Genomic DNA, 20,465 nt, shown 5'->3' on the forward strand with positions numbered 1-20,465 from the left:
AACTACAATAAACAAACTGCAATAGCCCAGCTGACAACAATGGATCTGAATGTGAGTGACTTTGACCTCTGTCTCTTCAATCTGCCTGATGAACTTTTCAACATCTGCTTGGAGGACTTAATGAGTAGAAAAACTGGGGCCATCAGGATCCTTTTCTTTGAATTTGAGATGCAAGATATTGCAATGTGGATTTACCATGGAGATCATCTATCTGCAGAAGAGACTCTACCAACAATTTCCAAGGATGCTCTTCAACGCTTACTGTTAATGACGAAAAGAAGGAAATGCTGGAAATTCCGGACAAAGGGACTAATTTAAAAGAGTCTAGTTTCTCTTTTGGATGAGATTAAAAAGGAACCGGTTAAAAGGATTGGCTATAATGGAAATAGAACCATATATTATATTAATTTACTAGAAATATAAAATGTATTAAATGAGTATTAGGGAGAAATGGAGGACTTACAAAATAATTAATTTTTAATGGAAGTAATTAAATGTTTTCTACTGTACTAATCCATTTATTATTAGTGAGATTCACTATTTTTCTTCTTCTTTCTTTTATTTTCTTTGCCCTTTTTTCTTTCTTTTATATGATAGTATATGACTATTAATAAATATTAGCAACAATATCAGGATTAGAATTTTATGCAAAAGGTGTAGGGGAAGTCAATATTTCTTTGATTATACACAAATATCTTTAACAAAGTTTCCTATTTGTTTTTACTTTTTATTGTTTATGTCAATTGTTAAACTATGTGATTAATAATTCTGGGAAAATAATAAAAAAATTATTTTTTAAAAAAACTTCCACTGAAAATCAGTTGCAGGCTGCAGTGATTATATTATTCCTGAAAACATAAAACAAGGAAGCAGTGCTGGATCAGACCAAAGACTCATGCAATCCTGCATGCTTTTTCCTAAGGTAGCAAAAAAGATGACCTCAAGAAGCCCACAAGCAGGGCATAAAAGCAGTTGTTCTCCTCTCTTGTATGCCTGCCAGCAACTGGTATTCTGCGTTATTGCCTCCAAACATGGAGGTTCTTCTATAGCTATTGTTGAATTTTTCTAATTCCTTCTAAAGCCATCCAAGCTACTGATCCCATCATCCTACATCTTATGGGATGAATTCCACAAACGAGTAAAGCAATACTTTCTTTTATCTGCCCTAAATAAACAGCCTATCAATTTTATTGGGCGACCTCAACTTCCAGTACAATGGGTGAATGAGAAAAAAATACCTCTACACACTTCCTCCATGCCATACTTAATTTTTATAAACTTTGACCATGTCACCATGTTAATGTTACAATCATCTGAAAGCTTCAGTTATTCATTTTTGAAACTCAAATATCATTAAGGGCATTCATATTGCTTGGCTGGGAAATTCCTGCCCACAGGTTAACAACCATATTGTTTTGAAACACACAGAGAAACAAGATGGCAACACAGTGTGAGGGAAATTATATATGTGCCACAATTAAGGCAGCTGTAAAAGTCTCGTTTTGCTTATAATATTTTGCTTCCAAAGAGTGTGCTTCTTGGGCTTAGAGCAAACTCTTTCGGACTTGTGAAAAATAAAAGATTTCTGATGTGAACAAAGTTGCTTCAGTTTTTAATGAAGAAAAAAGCCCTACTACTTTGGGGTATTTATACTTCATTTACTAACATTGTCTGGGATAAATTTCCACCCTAGTTACAATTTTTTGTGGGGTGGGAGCAGAATGTACAGAGAAATTGCTCTTCAACACTTTCTTCTTAGGATACTGTCACCTCCACATTAGAAAACAACTTTACTGCAACAGGGCCAGTGGTTAAAGTGTTGGACTAGGATCTGGGAAACTCAGGTTCAAATCCCCACTCTGCCATGGAAACTTGCTGGGTGACCTTGGGCCAGTCACACACACTCAGCCTTGACCCTGGCAAGTATTTGGATGGGAGACCTCCAAGGAATACTAGGGGTGTGACGTGGAGGCAGGCAATGGCAAACCACTTATGAACCACTCTTGTCTTAAAAACCCAACAGGATCACCATAAGTCAGCTGTACCTTAACAGCAAAAGAAAAACAAAGGAAAAAAAGGAAAAAAAGGCCAAATACCAATTAGAGTTTTCTGCAATCAAAAAAGCACCTGGACTATAAAACAATTCCAGAAATCTATTGTTTTGTTATTAGTGTGCTTTTAATGTTCATACAACATGATGAGGTATGTCAGGTTCTACATTTGGGCTCCCTTCCACCCGTTTAATGCTTTGTATAGCAGGCCATTTAGTGGCTCTTTTTAAGGCCTCAGCTGTGGTACAGGGACCAGATTCAAGATTTACCCCATCCTCCTCCTCCTCCTCCTCCTCCTCCTCCTCCTCCTCCTCCTCCTCCTCCTCCTCCTCCTCCTCCTCCTCCTCCTCCTCCTCCTCCTCCTCCTTCTTCTTCTCCCAGCTGGCTCCTTCATTGCCTAGAGCCCAAACTGGCCTGCCCTCATTGGCTTCTCCCTGGCTTTTAAAGGCTACCCTAAAGGAGAAACTGCCCCCACCCATGGATTCCTGCTTCTCACAGGACAGCAGGCCTCCATCAAGAGATGGGGTGCTGGTTGGATGGTAACTGCAGCCTCACACTTTTCTATTTTAACCCTTTCCTTGTTTTAACCCCAAAATTGCCCTCCTGATCCCTGTCTGTGTTGTTGTCCCCTATGGGGTTTCCACCTGGCTAGAACACTACCACATAGTAGGGTGGCCAGCTGCCCCCCCCCAGTGGCTTAGCTATGCCCCTAGTGGAATTCAAGATACCCCCCAAGAGGATACAAAAATGCCCCATGAGTCCCCCTCCCCCAGAAAACACCCATCCAGGGAAGCATTTTGCTCTAGAGAGCCCCACCTGATAACCTGCAGAGCACTTATCTCTCCAAAGAGTGATATGGTGAAAAAATGTATTCAAAGATGCAAAAAATGTATTATCCTTTAAATTGTTGAAGGTTTGTCACTCTGCTAATATCTTTGGTTTAAAACATAGTTTTTGTTTCAAATTGAAAATTAAAATTATAGCATTTTAAAAGAACCAAACTGGTGTGAGTTTTTCAATATGCAAATGGAGGACAGCTGAATCTACTCCAAAAAGGCATTCCACCTTATGTGAAAGTAGCTGTAAGGCTCTGGATGCCATGAAAGAAATTGCTCGTGTCACCTCTGCCACACACACCCCAAAAAACCCCTGTGTGTCATTTTTTATCCTAAGATAAATTTAAAAGTTGGCTTGGAGTGAAAATATACCCCAGAATACAAATTGTGAATGCTTTTTCAGAATATAGGTTTCTGTGGTTCATGTAATACTATATGGGGCTGTTTACCTGTTTCCACACACACCCCACAAGGTGGCACATTGCATGCCTCAGCATTATTTGAAGACTTCTGCACAACACTGATCTCTTTCCAGGCATGGCTTGTGGAGGTCCTGGAGCTTTCCCTTTTAAGCCAAAGCAAAGAAGAATGTTCTTTGCTCTGACTTAAAGAGAAAACAGCATGCTGGCTACAAGCAGGACCTAAGTGTGAAAGTTCAGTCGCTCTGGAAGGTGGGAGCTCTGCTTAGCCCAACCTTCAAGAGGGCAATGCTCATCTCTGGCATTCCCCTCCCATTTTAGCCCTTTAACAGGGCCTTTAAAAAAATTCTACTAAGGCTCAGTGGTGAGCCATAGCTCAGCTGTTGGGTTGCTGGGCTGCAGAAGGGGGCTGGCGAGATTGTCATCAGGTTGGCACGTCTCTGCCAAAGTGACAAGTATGAAGAGGGTAGGGTGGCACTAGCAGTGGGTAGCATGGGAAAAGGACATATGAATGCTGTCCCCTCACACCTCAGTTCCACTCACCGCTGCTTGCAGCTTTTCCCACCTATGTGACAGCAGCCTTTGCTGTCAGAGCACTTGCAGTTTTAACAAGTGGAGAAACAGTGGTTTGAATTCATGTGTTTCTTCCTCATGGCACTTCCCTATCAAAGTGATCCAGGCAAGTGTGTTCTTATATAAAATTTGAAACCCTAACTAACTTATGTAGTTTTGCAGCACAGCAAGCATGAAAGTATGCACTGGATTGTTTTGAACATTTATACAACCTGTTTGTTTGTTTGTTTGTGTGTGTGCGCACAATGAGAGAATTATATACTAATTTCAGCTAAGGACATGCGCTTGGATATATCTGGTCTGTATACATACCTGAGGTATGCAGACAGTATTTGTGATTTTTAGGCTACCAACTAACTGGGTCCCAGAAAATCTGTAAATATTTGAGTATATCTCAGAATATTCAGAGCTGCCATTGGGTATTTTTTTAAAAGTTAGTTTAAGTTGGATTCTCTAGTTTGACATCTGCTGGGCTTGCAAGTGTTCCTTGCTTAAGTTGCATTCTCTGGTTTGGCATTGATTGCATTTGTCTTGCCACATGGGCCCATGGTTTGACTGGGATTCTCTGGTCTGACATTGGTTGGGATTGTTGGTTCTGTTTGCACTTGAAATATTTGGGCTCTTGTGTGTTTGGCTATTGGCTTCTTTGAATTCCCCCCCCCCCAATAGGACACAATGGAGACAAGTAGAATGGATGGGGTCACCTTGTTCAAGATCCCATAGAACTGAACCCCTTGGTCCAACTGAACCCCTTGGGCCAATTTGCTTGAAACTTGGGGGATCTTTAGTGGGTAGACAGAATTAGGATGTCTGAAAGACTGGTGTTATTTGGTTAAAAACAGCCACTCTAGTCCCCCCTCCCCCTAAAAAAAATACGGAATACTGGAACCCAAATAATTCTGAAATCACCAAAAACAACCCAGACCTGAATCCCAAAACAATATCAGAGGACCCAAATATCACTTAATACCAATATGTATACCCTTCTTGAAAGCCAGATCCAAAAAACACACTGATTTTTAAGTTCACATTTCAGCCTGTATTGAGAGCACCTGTGCTGCTCTTGATATGTTTTTTTCTCTTTAAACTTCAGTTTGCTACAGCTTTTTCAAGCAAGATGCTTTGTGAACAACTTTATTTATTTGGGTTAAAGAACTGGATTCTATTGCTCAACTCAGTCATAAATTTTCAGCAGATCTAGAGCTGAACCAAACCCAAGGGGTACATTTCACACACACGTGTGTGTGTGTGTGTGTGTGTGTGTGTGTGTGTGTGTGTGTGAATATTCCCATGGCCTTTTTTGGTGGTAATTGGTAGGGGGTGCAAAATGAGAGAAAAACATGCTGCGGTTTGTTTTTTAATTTCAACCATTAAAAAAATTTCTATATGCTGCCAGCATCACAATGCTGTTCTCAATGTGCATACAATTTTTTCTTATGAAAATCAGGCTCTTGGAATCAAGTCATTATTATATTCATTCATAAAGGGATGTGAAACAGTGTTCCATTTCTCAGTTGGTAAATGACTGTATAAGCGCTCCCATTTGCATTTTGCAGCTCTTTGCAGAGAGGATTTGTAATAGGCTAAATTAAGACATCATATTCATGCCTTAAGTGAGGGAAGATCAGACAATTCACAAGGGGCAAGGCCCACATACAGTATATTTTATTTATGTAGTACCTGGCACGCTGAATAGAACAGGCTGAATTTTCCCCTCTGCTTTGCACTAGTAAATCTTACAGCTATTTCAGTGCTTTAAAGTAGCACTGAGAGAACAATCTGAACCAAATTATGTCTGGTATAAGAAAGAAAAGTTTGCAGTTTAGATAAACCCTTATACCTGTTTATCCAGATTGTTTCTTTTTTCTTGGCAACAAATATTGGCGCTTCTCTAAGACATGACTTTAATGTTTCCTGGATTTTTTCTTTTCTTTTGTGGGCCTTCTTAGCTTCAGGGAGAAGGTAAAGTAGCCCCTCTATTGCCTGACTTGGCCAGAAACAAACATAGCTGGAGCAGAAGGGTGGAGATCCAAAGTGGAAGTGAGCTTAGATAGACAAAGAAGGAACAGGGGCAGCTCCAGGTAGTGGGGGTTCCTGAGCAAAATTCCTATTTATGGTCTCCACACACAAGGCTGCCTTCTAGTGAGTCAGACCACTATATCAAGGTCAGTACTCTCTACTCTGACTGGCAGCAACTGTCTAGGAGAGCATTGTCTCCTTAAAAAAAAACCCAGTGAAGAAGTATCAGGAGGCCGAAGGACCAGATGGTTACTTGATAATATAGCTTGTGCCCCATACTTACCTGGCAAGGGAGACACCATGATCACAAAGGTGGGTTTCCCAGGGTGAGGATCATCCATTGCACTTCGGGTGTGCTGACCCCTGCGATTTCCCCAAATGCAGGAAACTCGACTGCATAATTTGTGGTAGCTTGTGCCCCATACTAGTTTTTTCTTCCCTGAAATTTGGCAATGGCCACAATACTGCAGTGTAGTGGTTAAGAGCAGTAGTTTGGGGCGGTGGACTCTGATATGGAGAACCAGGTTTGGGGTGGTGGACTCTGATCTGGAGAACCAAGTTTGATTCCCCACTCCTCCACATGAGCGGTGGAGGCTAATCTGGTGAACTGGATTTGTTTCCCCGCTCCTCCACACAAAGCCAGATGGGTGACCTTGGGCTAGTCACAGCTCTCTCAGCCCTGCCTACCTCACAGGAAGTGTGTTGTGGGAAGGGAAAGTGATTGTAAGCCAGTTTAAGTCTCCCCTAAGTGGTAGAGAAAGTTGGCATATAAAAACCAACTCTTCTTTTCTTCTTCCTATACAGTACCTCCCCCCCGGCAGTGCACATTCACCTCCTTCTAGTCTACTTCTGGGAATAATTCAAAGTTCTGGATCTTACTGTTAAAGCCTTAATAGGCACCATGAAAGCATTAATAGGCCCCATGGAATATCACCTGCTGTGCCCCACGTTTTACAATACAAGAGAAATATTTTTAAAATAAACTAATAGATTGATTCTTGTAGGTTATCCGGGCTGTGTAACCGTGGTCTTGGAATTTTCTTTCCTGACGTTTCGCCAGCAACTGTGGCAGGCATCTTCAGAGTAGTAACACTCTGAGTGTTACTACTCTGAAGATGCCTGCCACAGTTGCTGGCGAAACGTCAGGAAAGAAAATTCCAAGACCACGGTTACACAGCCCGGATAACCTACAAGAATCAATGAACTCTGACCGTGAAAGCCTTCGACAAAACTAATAGATTTTACTCAGGTTTATAACAGTTTTGGAGAGGCTTACAGTTGAAGCCTCAGGTTAGCGCTGATGGAAGAACTTCAGGAGAGGAGCAGAGTTCAACCATGTGAGGTTGCCAACCAGTTCCCCCCCCCAAAAAAAGTCTAGACTTTCACAGTAGCCTGATAATGCAGGAAACATCAGAGGCAATTTTTCGTGATATGAAGATAAATGTGATCAAGCAGAGCAGGCTGACCAGTTCCCAGTAGGTTGCTGCCCCAGAGGCCGCCTATCCCTGAACCTCCCCTCCCCTCAGTTGATCCTCAGCCCTGTTATCCATCACTCCTGGGGTATTTCTTATGTCAGTGGCAGCCCTCACCTGTGCTGCCTCAGCCTTGTTCTGCCCCACGACAGCTGCCATGCCGCAATGGGGCTGTGTTTGGCAAGGACACAGTAGGATGCCGCCTGGCAGAAACAGGGACGACAGCCCTCTGCTTGGCCATGGCAGTGCTGCCTAGACCTACCAGCTGTGGTATGATAGAGCCAGGAGACAAGGAAGGGGATGCAGTGGGAGGCTCTGGAGCAAGGGCAGGCAGAGCACCTGGCCAGCTTTGATGGCCAAGATGGGGAAAGGGCCTCATTCTCCTCCAGCTATCTCTTCAGTTGGGTAGAGGCAGGGTCCAGATAGAGGCAGTGGCCCTTCCCCAACCAATCAGGAGCTGGCCAGAGCCCCTCCCTGGTGTGGAGGGTGAGGGTTAGGGTCTGATCTTCCCAGTCCACTCCTGACTGCACCCTGTTACTATTGAAAGCAACTGACATTCTGTAAATCTTTAAACAATCTGCTGTAGTGCCAGCTCCTTCCCTATCTTTGCTTTTCCTGTGGTGTCCCCTTGCTTCTTTGCTGTCATGGACACACATCTTATGGAAAACGTTGGTTGGACTCTCAGAGTTCATCAAAGTTGAAAGGGCACGGCAAGGCACAAGTATCATAGGCCTTGTTGCTCTAGCACTGTCATGTTAATTGAGACTCATATTGTAGGGGGTTTGTTTTCAGGTACGGTAGAAAGGCTAGAATCCCCTAATTCCCAGTGGGGGTTTCTTTTTCCCCTCACAGTTCACTTAATCTTTAAAATGCATTTCTGACACCACAGCTGCAGTGTGGGGCCCTTTTCCTTCTTCCTCCCAACTTCTGGTTTCACATGCATCTGACAATCCTAGGTAAGGCAAGTTTGATCTTCTTTTCTGGCACAGTATTTCTGGATTGCCTTAAGTGGAAATTTTATTTAAACAAGGAGCTGGAAAAGTGACAGCTGGTGAGGGAAAAGGAAGAATGTACATGACGCATACCCAGCTTTCATTCCTGCTTTAAATATAAAATGAACTGGAATACTGTCTGGTTTTGCCTCTCTAGAACTGAGAAGCCTGGGGCAATTTTCCTTACTGCCATGCCCCAGCTGGTTAAAATTGCAACCATCCTTCCTTTCTTCAACAGTTCAAGCTAACACAAAAGAACCATCATAGTGTAGTGGCTAGGATGTTTGACAAAGACCAAGAAGACTTGGTTTTGGATACCATTTTGGGCCATGATGCCGCTGGAATCAGTCCCTGTCTCTGACTAACCGTCAGAGGATAGACTCTGAAAGGGAAGGCCATGTGTACCATCCTGAACGCCTGAAAAGGGACCTGAAAGAAGTTAGTAGATAAGACTCCCATAGTTTCCTTCTTTCAATAATAAATCTTGTGACAGAAAACTCTTAAGGGGCGAAAGCTGTTTTCAGTGTTATGTATGGAATCCTGCATTTCTTAGGAATGTTGGTACTGTGTAATTTCCTGAAAGATTTAGTTATCCCCAAAGGTTTCATTTCTTTCCTGTTCCCAACTGATACTTTTAGCTTAAAAAAAACCCCCTGAAATTCTTACATGTATATTCTACTGTGGGTTTGTGATTATACTGAAATAAAGGGTTCTGGGTAAACTGTTTCATGTTGAAATGGCCAACAACTGCAGAGCCCTCCAGGGGAAACGTGCGTATAATTTTCATGCTATTTTAAGTTACATCAGAGCTAAGTGAAATTAAAATGCTTCATTTATTTTGCAACACATTGATTAGCTCACAATTAAAAGTGTATAGATTTTTCTCTATTATGAAGCAACAAAGGTAAATTTCCTCCTCATACATTATTTTTATATGCTTATTGAGCAAATATCTGCTTTCATGTAAGCGTTTGTAACTCTATTCAAAACCAGTGCAGTACTGGTAGGGTTTCCAGCTCCAGGTTGGGCAATACCTGGAGATTTTGAGAGTGGAGCCTAGGAAGGTGGGATTTGTGGAGGGGATGGACTTCAACGGGGTATAATGCCATATAGTCCACCTTCCAAAGCATCCATTTTCTCCAGGAGAACAGATCTCTGTCACCTGGAGATCAGTTGTAATAGCAGGGGAGCTCCAGCCACCACCTGGACGTTGGCAACCCTAAGTACTGGTCTGAATTTAAGCCAGAGGAATCTTAGAAGAAGCTACATGTATTAAAAACCTGGAACAATCTGGGTTCATGGTGCAGCCTAATAACGAAACATTGTGACCTAGTCAAAGGAAATTGCCCAACTGCAGTCGTCACAGGTGTTCTGATACAGAGACCCCACTTAATTTGGATATTCTCAGTTACTACCATGAGTAGGAGCACCATTCCCACTCGTTGGCATATGTTCACTCTTCAAGACGTTTCAGAATGCCATACTACTCCAGAAGGAAGCAGACCAGGTTAAACTAAGAGACAGGACTCGTGAATACCATTGTAATATATTATCTCATGTTTGCCCTTTTATCAGAGTTGATATCTGGCTGCTGTTCCCTACTTTAATATGCCTCTCAATGGCTACACTGAAAAACACTGCCTCTTTTCCAGTAATGTGAACCTTCTCCCTAGCAAGAAGTACGGTAACTAGCTGTTCTGTTAAACAATCTGGTACCGTAGCCAAAAATGGAGCAATTACATACTATTTTATAATAATTGCAAGACAGCAGCACATGGGATACAGTCTCTATCGCTCCTGAGTCACAAGGACACAATCAATCATTTAAAGGGATGAGCTTATAGCAACCCTAAACAATAGCTGATGGCAAAATATTTCACCAATCCAGGGTAAAAGCTCTCCTGTATTTTGGGATACAAGGTATTTAAATTTAAATACATTTCATAAGTACTGGAAAATTTAAGTCCAAGTTTAAAGGTGAGCAAGGTCTATGTGCCAAGGCATAAATGTTCTGATTATCTATATCACAAAAATTTTGCTTGACTAATGCCTGGGATTTCTCCAGCTCGTAACAGAGTAAAACTGTGTGTGTGTGTGTGATTTCTTGGGATATAGCTTTCTCTCATTCATTCATCAATGCATTTTCAGTACTAGAAAGGCAACACTAGAGGGTGGGTCTCTATGGCAAATAGCCAGCCAGATGTTTATAACTGTGATCCTTGCAATAGCTATTAGTGAACATATTCTTACCTTTGAGGCACATAACTGCCATTGTGACATGTTTAGGAGTCCCAGAATATCTCTGAGAAATCAAAGTTGTAGCCTCTCTATATCTGGATTGCATCCTACAAACCAAACAGGTACCCTCTATAGTACTTATAGCACCATTTTGGCCCTGAACCATAACTGGAACAAAACATCCACTTTTAACTTAATAAAAGTGGATAATTGCTTGAGCAAATTGTTCAGCATTTACATGTGCATGTTGGAAATATTCTGACCAATTGCCTATAGAATGAAATGCTATACCCAAATATTTGTAGCACTGCAGTTATTCTACCTGGTGCCCATCCACAGACCATCTAACCTGAACTCTTATAGTTTGAAAATACCATCACTTTGCTTTTGTCATAATCACCTTTGTACATTATTTACATTTGCAATTTGTCCCAGTCCTATCAGATAGGATTTGCTAACAATAAAAACAGCAAAAGGAATGTTGCGTTTATGCAGGTGCAATACCGACTAATCTCATGATACTTGATTATGTGTATTGTATCTATGATATTACCCTCAACTCAGCCCTGGTTAGTATTTGGATGGGAGACCACCAAGGAAGTCCAGGCTTGCTGTGCAGAGGAAGGCACTGGCAAACCCCTTCTGTTAGGCTCTTGCCTTGAAAACCCCATAAGGGGTCGCCATAAGTCGGTTGTGACTTGACAGCACTTTACACACACACATTACAGTCTCACACCAACACCATTTATTGAATGGACATTTTTTAAACATTTTCCTGTGGATAATTTTTTAAAAAGACATTTAGCACACTGCAGATCAATGTTGCCCAGGGCCAGATTAAGGCATGTTTGGACCCTACAACATGTCAAGTTTAAGAAGCCCCATTGCCTTACCTCCCCCATGGTAATTCGGTAATGGGGAGGGTGTATTTAGAGGCCCTAACTGGTAAATGCTGACTGGATAGCTGAGTCCATCCTGAGGCTGGTGCTCTCCAAGTATGTTGCCTCAGGCAGCCCACTTATTCCCATCCCCTAAATCTATCTCCACTTATAAATAGATCAGTGATGCATTACAACAACTCTGTCTACTGAGTGGCTGGATGCCCTAAACAAGCTGGTCTCTACACGGATAGAATTGTAAGCGGTAGGAGTGCAGTCCCCTGGGAAGTTCTTCTGCACAAGATGCATGTTTTTCTCTCTTGTATAGTTTGCATTCATTTCCGTGAAACATATAAGCAGGAGCGATCTCGCTGGTGGCAGGTGGCCATCATCAGAAAAGGAAAAGGAAAAGAATTCAGTTGAATTCTACTACAGAATGGCTGTAATAGCCATCCTGGTGAAACAGATGTCTGCTTTACTACTACAGGAACTCTTCTATCATAAACAATCTGCTGGTGTCAAGAGGGCCACCCCCAGTTTGGTAGTTCATATATGTATTGGCTGCACCAACTGCACAAGAATAAGCGAGCGCTCTCGTCCTGGAAAGCTCTCTTGCATAAATCTGAAGTATACCTAATTACAACAAACAAGAAATGCCTGGAATGGAAGAAAAGTAATGGATACCAGAATGTCTCTCAAGGCAGTAGTTAGTGCTTCTTTCAGTTAATGGCATTTTGCTGTTCTTCTCTTTGAGTGCTTTAGGATGCTATTTAGTTTTCTAGGTTAGTGGGTAGGAACCCATGAAAGCACATATAAATAAGAAGGCTTTTGTCATACGAGTACAGAGTGATTTTTCAGGTTTTATTTGGATTTTTGTTAAAGGGCAACCATTTCTTAAATCTCACTAGGATGAGCAAATATTTTCATTTTTTTATATTCAGCTATATTTTGTCAGTGGCTTGGGTTCTTGGGTTTGTTGCTCTTCCTTTTATAGATTCATTTGTCCTATGTATTTGTGCTGTTTGGTTTTTATATAGTACGTACATGTACAGTACATTGTTTCATTTATTTATTTGATTTTTAAACACACTTTTCAACTGAAACAGACTCAAGATGGATTGCAGTGTTCATCAGTTGAAAAGCATGTTAAATGTTGATTATTTACACATATAATATACATACAAGGATATATTGTTAAACATGCGACTATATGGGGGGACTTCATATGAGGAAACAAAAAATGGCATGACAATAAAGACGCATGGGGCTGATTCACACAAGGGGGAAGTGAAATTGAAGAGAGGGGGTTTTGTTATTGAAACATCCAGGATACACCCATTTCAGACAGGAATTTCAAACAGAGCTACAGTTGTTGTTTTTACCAAACTCTGTCCAACCAGCTCCTTAATGTTTCTTTCACATTGTAGAAGGTGGCTTATTTATATGCATCCTTCAGAAAAAGAATACATTTCGGAATGCTGTGAACGTTGCTGCGAACAGGTTCAGCAAGCAAACACACTATGTTCAACAGCTGCAATGGCTCATGAGCCAAGCCTTGCATCTCTGCTCCTTGCCGTCACCACCGGCCTGAGGAGCTACTGAACAACTTTGCTGAGGCACAGCAGTGGTGGCGTTTCAGTTTCATTTCTTTCTGCCTCGCAGGTCACTTTTGTACCTGCACAACAGGTGAAACTGAATCTCCCCCAGGTAATTATATTATGGTCAGGCAATTAAATTATACCTGGGGGTGGCTGCTCTAACTCCCATAACACTGGGTGAAAACATGCATGCCGGAAATAATCTCAATAATACCACAGACTTAACCACCAAATGGTAAGACTTGTTAAAAATGCAGGCTTTATTATTACTGGTGAACAGTACAATCCTAAGAACGTTTTCCTGGGCTCACTGAATAGACCTGAGTAGAATTGTAAGTAGACTTGGTTAGGATTGTTCCCTGATTTGGTTACTGTTTTTTAATACAACTGGCTGCCAAGTGGTTTAATACAAGACATCTGCAGAGTAGGGGGAAATAAGGAATCTGTTCTGGCCTCAGGCTTTCTTGCCCACTATATGGTCTCCTTGAGAATCAGGACTTACCCAGCAGGCTACACTGAGCACAATTGGGAGCTGGGTTTGGTACAGAAGAGTTGTGGTCTTGTAGACCAGTTGATCCAGCTGAGTTCCCTTCTTTTCTCTCAGCTTAAATAAACTGAGGAAAAGCAGCCCCAGCTGCTGTTCTGGAGGCTGTTTGTGGAACTCTCCTGGTGAGGTCTTAACTGGGCCAGAATCCTGCAGTCCAGTGTGGTTCCACAACTGGAGCACAGAGGCAGATCTACTGTGAAACTAATGAAGCTTAAGCTTCAGGGGCCCCAATCCTGGAGGAGCCCCCGAATCAACTTTTTTTTAATTAGTGAATTTCTCTAAAAAATCAATGGAGTTTTTTAGTGATAGAATCATAAGCCAATGGGTTGAAGTACTTAATATTGACTTTAGAATATGCTCTAATAATATCCATTTCACATGGCCTCAAAATGTCCCTGTAATTGGTCAAATTTCAAAATTTTCTTGGGGGCTTACAGTGCTCGAACCCCCAGCTGTAAGGGCTCACTGAGCTCACCAGAATCTATTCATAGCCTACATCTTGGCAGATGGATCCTCAAATCCTTTGTTGGTGCTTGGCTTAATAGTTCTATAGCTCAGCCCTTAGGCTAGAGCCAATCAGAACCATAAAAAGACATCTGAATTCTCAATTCAGGCTGCATTTGTCTCGCTTGTGCATTTTAACACCAAAAGATCAGATTTTCACCTCTTTATTCCTCTAATGACCCCCTCCCTATTATTATTATTTAAATTTGTAGCCCACCCTCATTTCCAGTCAAAGCCGGGCTCAGGGTGGGTGTCATGATCCTAGGCCTCAAGTGCAGGCTACAGGCCCTGGGGGGGGGGGCTATATTAAAGTAGTTACCAGGCCTACATCTCCCAGGTACTCTCTGGGCCTTGTGATTGCTGGAAGAGGATTTGAGGGAAGGCTAGGGCCAATCAGGGTAAGGGAGTGGTGCCTGGGGAGAAGGAATAAACTGCCTTGCCTGAAAAGGGAGGGGTTCACTCCTAGGGATCAGGGCTGGGGAGAGGCTGCTGCAGACGGAGGGATCCCTCATCCAGGAAGGGGTGAGTTAGCCTGAGGCCTAGTGCCAGGAGACAGCTAGGGACAGTAAAGATAGATGTGTTAGGGTTTTTATTTGTTTGATTGCCTGCCTTTATTGGTTTTGTCGTCCTATTGTGGCTTGAGTTATCATTATTATTAGACCTTTTTAATAAACTGCCCTGGGTCCTCATGCCTCATTTGGTCACCAGGGGCAGGCAGGGTGCTCTGGGCCTTCTTGAGTTAGGCTCACACCAGAGTGGTGGCAGCTACTGAAGATCCCCATTCCTCTCTCTTACCTGACAGCAAGTAACAACAATCATAATAAAATCATAGATCTAAAATTCATAAGTAATCAATAAAATTCATAAAACCATTCAATACAGTTAACAAGATGGTACTCATATAACTACAGGGCCGTTGGAGGCCTGGCCAAGCAGCCAAATCCTCATATCAGAAGCCCCGAGGGAGAGGAGAGGGAGGCCAGTAACGATGACAACCTGTGGTTGCCCTCAATTGTAGGCCTGGTGGAAAAGCTCTGTTTTACAGGCCCTGCAGAATTTCTGAAGGCCCCATAGGGCCCTGATGTTACTTGGAAGATAATTCCATCAGGCTGGGGCCAGGGCCTTGTTGGATGTTGCTCTATTGTTGCTGGTTACGAAGGGCCCCCCATAACAGTTCAAGCTTCAGGGCCCCAAAAATGTAGATCCGCCACTGCTAGAGCATATGCTGCTAACCTGGCATTGCAACTTCTCTCAGCTACCTCAGCACCAGCCCACTGCTTTCGATGCTCCTTCTGGTGGGCTTGTTGTTTGGGTCTGGGGCTGGCACTTAGTGCTTCTTTCAGAGGTCTGGTGGGTCAGATTGAAGTTCTGGTGAAGGAGCCTCAGTTGTGGGCTCCTCAGGGGGAACCTCTGGAACAGAAGGGTTAGAGTCATCTACCATGCTGGGATCTCCTGCAGTCCAATGCTCCTTCTGGGTCCCTTGGCTCCTCCTCCAAGGCTTCTGAGTCAGAGTCCAGAGCCAGCTCAGTTGGGCTCATAACAGATTCCCATTGGGATATGTAAACATATACATGCATGCAATACTGCTGATTGCACTGGACTGGACTGTTTAAATATGTGGGACAGTAACCACATGAACCAGGCCTGAGCAGCTTAGAAACAGCAAAAATTCAGGGCACAGCAAAAATTCAGCTCTTCTGACAGCAGGTAAGCAGAACATGAGCCAAGCCAGTATTTATGCAGGCATCCCTACCTAAATACATTTACTGGTTATGCAGACACTGAAACAATTTAACTTGTAACTATAATTCATGTCAAAACACTAAAGTATCCACCTGGAGGGGAAAACACAAAATTTAGTCTAGAAATAACAAAGTTAAAAATTCCCATCTAGAGTTGTGATACTAATTTTCAAAATCGATTCGATCCTGTTGTGCATGTTATACAACATCAATCCCCCACAGCAATGTACATGGTGTCAGCCATTCTTTAATAATTCTGAATCAACAAAACATTCATTTATGATTTTAATACATGGTGGGCATTTTTCCAACACAGATTTTCTGTGTGTATATAATCTATATAATTAATCGGGAGTTTCCACAGTAATACATTGCAGCACAGTTAAGGTTATAAGATTAGTTCATTTTGAAAAGAAAACATTAACTCCAGGACCTGTAGAAGCTAGGGTAAGAAGACAATGACCTCTGTCACTAGCCAGAGAGCCAGCCAACTCATAGGTATTTATAGAGGGAGGCAGGGTATAAATATTTTAAATAAATAGTTAAATGTTCATATTGTGTAATGGTTTGGTGTAGTGTGGTGTAGTTGTTAGAGTGTCAGACTAGGACCTGGGACAACTGGGTTTGAATCCCTGCTGTGCTCTGAAAGCTTGTTGGGTGACCCTGTACCTGTCAAACTCTTGACCCTAACATACGTCACACAATTGTTGTTCTGAGGATAAAATGGAAGAGGGGAGAAGCTGCTTTGGGTCCCAATTAGAGTGAAAAGAAGGAAATAAATAAATAATGGTGTCATTGTGACACCTCCATTCCATCAAGAGCACTAGTTAGTGAAGATCTCCCTGACACCACATGGATAGTGGTGTCACAGCTCCATGATAGGGCCACAGCTCCGTGATAGAGCATCTATTTTGCATGACAGGTCCCAGGGTTAATCCTCAGCTGCTCCAGGGTCAGGTAGCAGGGTAATTTGAAAGACCTGTAACTGAGATTCTGGAGAGCCACTGCCAGTTGGAATAGAGTAGACAGTACTGACCTTGATAGATCAAGGCATGATTCATTGTAAGACATTTCATGTGCTTATGTGCTTGTGTCCATGTGACCTAAATGGCCACTTTGTTTCCATGCTGTCCAGCAGATTTTTTCCCTCCACACCCCTTCCTTTGTGTGCCTTGTGGATATTTGTAGTCAACTAATCATATAGAATTACTTTCAGTAGAGCAAACTCAAGCTACAATGCACAATATTAATTTGAGTTTTCTAGGATGGAAGAGATGGCAGTATCTACAACTGAGACAGAGAAGCATGGAAGGGATAGAATCATCCTCTTATTCAATTTATGTAGGAAAGAAGAAGCATCAGTGAACTATGTGGTCAGGAGATAGGCAAGAAGTGAAGTAGGGCTGGAGCTCAATGGTAGATCATTGGCTTTGCATGTAGAAGGTCCCCAGCACCTCCAGTTAAAAGGATCAGGTACTAGGTGGTATGAAAGACTGTTCAACCTGAGACCCTGGAGAGTTGCTGCCAGTCAGAGTAGATAATACTGACCTTGCTATGGTCTAACAGTATCAGGCATCTTCATATGTTCTTTAATGGGAGGCTCTGTGGCTCATTGGAAGAGCATCTGCTTAAAATATGGAAGGTCCAAGGGTCAATTGCTAGCAACTCCAGTTAAAAGAATCAGATAGTAGGTGATGGGAAAGAGCTCTGTCTGAGAATTTGCAGAGTCGCTTTTAGTCTCAGTCGATGACAGTAGCAACCCTGATAGACCAACGGTTTGACTCAGTATAAGGTAACTCACACTGTTCAAGTAACAGGTAAATCCAGATACTCCTAAATATGCTATTGAAAGATGTTAGAATGAATGTAGAACTGTATCTTATTGGAAAGAAGGCTGTGGGGGAGTCACCAGGGGAAGCTGAGAAGGAACAATTAGAGATATAGCAGGGAAAGAAGGGTATATCAGTGTCATTCGGTGCAAATCTCTGCACAGTTAGCCTCATCTAAGCCCATTGCATAGGACTCTGCATAGTACTTCACTGCTACAAACCCAGAGAGGAGATCTGAGGAGGAAAGTAGGGTGAGGATGGAAAAGGTAGCTAGAAAAACACTGACTGAGATTAATGATTGGTAAGCCATCTGGTCTCAGTTCAGAATGTCCTTTGCTAAAATGAATTATCCCCCCCCCCCATCAGAAAATAGTTCACATTATTTCCCAAGCTGATTCTGCAATTAATGACAAATTAATGATATTTACAGAAATTCTTCTTGGATGCTAGGAGTCCCATGTTACTAGAAAGATTCATCAGAGTGGAACTCATAATATCAGTATTCAGGTTTCTCCCAGAGTTGTTTTTCTGTAATATAAAGGATTGTTTTAAAAATGAAAACCTGCCAAAATTGTGATTTGTTTCATTGTTTTAGGTTTTTTGTCAAGAATACAACTGTACTTTTTTGCAATAGAGAAACATTAGAAAACCCTTTCCAAACTATCCCTTTTATGTCATTTTTTAAAATATTAGGGGGGGTTCTGTTTCGTGAGCATGTTATGAGCATTACTTTTTTATAACAGCAGCTGCACCTTGCATGTCACAGGAAAAGAAAATATGTTAAAAATATTTTTGGCTTACCAAGGGTTAGTTTTAGCTTGTATCATGTTGTACAAAAGTGCTATTGTGCTGTTTCCTTTCTGTGGAAAGGCAACGAAAAATAACATATTTTCTGTTTGGAAAACTGATTCTTTGCTTTTTAAAATATAAATCTTAAAAGAATACAGTTTTTTCTAGCTGACATCTATTATCAACTTTCTGAAAACTTCCTACCTTGCTGGAAGATGAGAGAAGAATCAAAGGCATAACAGAACCATGGAATAATAACCGAGTAAAACTGAAGAATTCTGGTGCATCTCATCAGATGTTCAGGAGACCTCGGGAAACTCATTTCCCAGGGTTCCTGGCACCTATTCTCAGCAAAATAGAGGCCTCAACTCCAGGTTCACTTAAACCGTTGCCACCAGGCAAGTCTGAAAATGTAATAGAAGGACAGTTACATCACTAGGGAGGGGTGACTCCAGAGCCTAGTGCCAAGCCTGTTATGAGTAGACCTGAATTTCAGGGTAGGCTTGCACTCCGCTTGTAATGGACTTGGGAATTCTGAACTGGGGGAGTTTATTTCTAAGCCCCTCCCCTCAGCTTTGAGATGAGTAAAATAGCCTGTCTCTTGGATTTGAAAGAAAGAAGGAGATGTGGGAGGACAAATTCAAGAGAGCTTTGCTATGGGTGGAGAATGTTTAGGAATGTTTAAATGACCACAAGAAGAAGAAGACTGATGGGGGGGGGGCACATATCACGAGGGAGGGAAGGGGACTTTTTATTTTTATTTGTATAATTTTTTCCTGTAATTTCTTTTTTGAAAAAAAAAAGTTTTCTTTTTTCTGTCAATAAAAATTCTATTTAAAAAAGAAGAAGACTGAAATACAGAAGAGAAGGGGGGATAAGAGACAGACAGATATTGGATATGGAATATTGGAGGTTATTTTACCTTACTAGGTTGGATCTCCACTAGCATTTCTGCAGGCACAAGGACCTATCCTTGCAGGCAGTGATTTTGCCACCTTTCCTCATCCCACAGAAACCTGAAATGCCCCCCTCCTGAATTTCAAATAGGCATTTCAAGCTTCCATGGGAGGGGAGGAAGCAGGAAAATCAGCTCCTTCGCAAGTGAGTCTTTAATGGAAACACTACCCCAGGTCCAACCCACTTTCCCCAAATTTGACACTGTGGGAAGGAGAGAGAAAACAGAGCCCATACATCATATCCAGTATGAGAAAAAGAATGTAACAGAAACAAAGAATGATATCAATTGCAAGAAATAAGCACACACATTATATTCCAATAAGTTAATTTGTTACAACAATATTAAGTCAAATTGCTACCTTTTTAAAGTTTTGCTGTGCTGGAGAATGACATTATAGATTAGAATATGGACATAATTGGGGAGAGCATCTTCTGCAACAAAGCCCCTGTAATTTGATACGCACAGATTCCACTCAAAGAAACAGCAACTCAGGAGCCAAAAGAGAGAAACCAGGCTTTCGTGGACTTTCATGAAAAGCCATGTGCCTCATCCTCTTTGTAACCAGCAGCGACTGGGGAGCTCCTGAACCATATCAAACTGTTGCACTTGGATGGTACAGAAATACATGAATAATCCAATCACAAAAGTGGAGACTGAGCTTGCTGTAGGAAAGGGCTGGTAAGGGCAGCTCCCCTGGAATGGATTGGAGAAGGCATAAATTCAGTTGGCACTCTAAGCAGCGGGACTCTTTGTTCCTTGAAGACTTTACAAGCCAGATCCCTGCTGTAACAATTAATTCATAAAGATGCTAAGAGCAATAGGCCTGCAGGAGTTGGGCTAGTGGCCTTGATTAATGCTCACAGCAGGTAAGTGGGCAGCATTTTGGCAAAGTGGCTACAAGGAAGGCTTTGGAAATCATTTAACCCTGACTAGGTGAGCTTTGTCAAGGGACAAGTACTGAAACGTGATTTAATTGAAGGACTTTATAAAAATACACAGTGTTTCATCACAGAGGGATGC

General features: G+C 42.0%; 1 protein-coding gene and 1 pseudogene across 2 annotated transcripts in view; both read left to right on the forward strand.

The window, feature by feature from the left end:
• LOC130478010 (glypican-5-like) overlaps positions 1 to 20,465 on the forward strand; it is a 525,642-nt gene that overhangs the window by 433,260 nt on the left and 71,917 nt on the right. The gene's annotated exons all lie outside the window — the stretch shown is intronic.
• LOC130478466 (U1 spliceosomal RNA) lies at positions 6,174 to 6,326 on the forward strand (annotated as a pseudogene).

The sequence above is a fragment of the Euleptes europaea genome, chromosome 5 (genome assembly GCF_029931775.1).
Source record: "Euleptes europaea isolate rEulEur1 chromosome 5, rEulEur1.hap1, whole genome shotgun sequence".
Lineage (NCBI taxonomy): Eukaryota > Metazoa > Chordata > Lepidosauria > Squamata > Sphaerodactylidae > Euleptes > Euleptes europaea.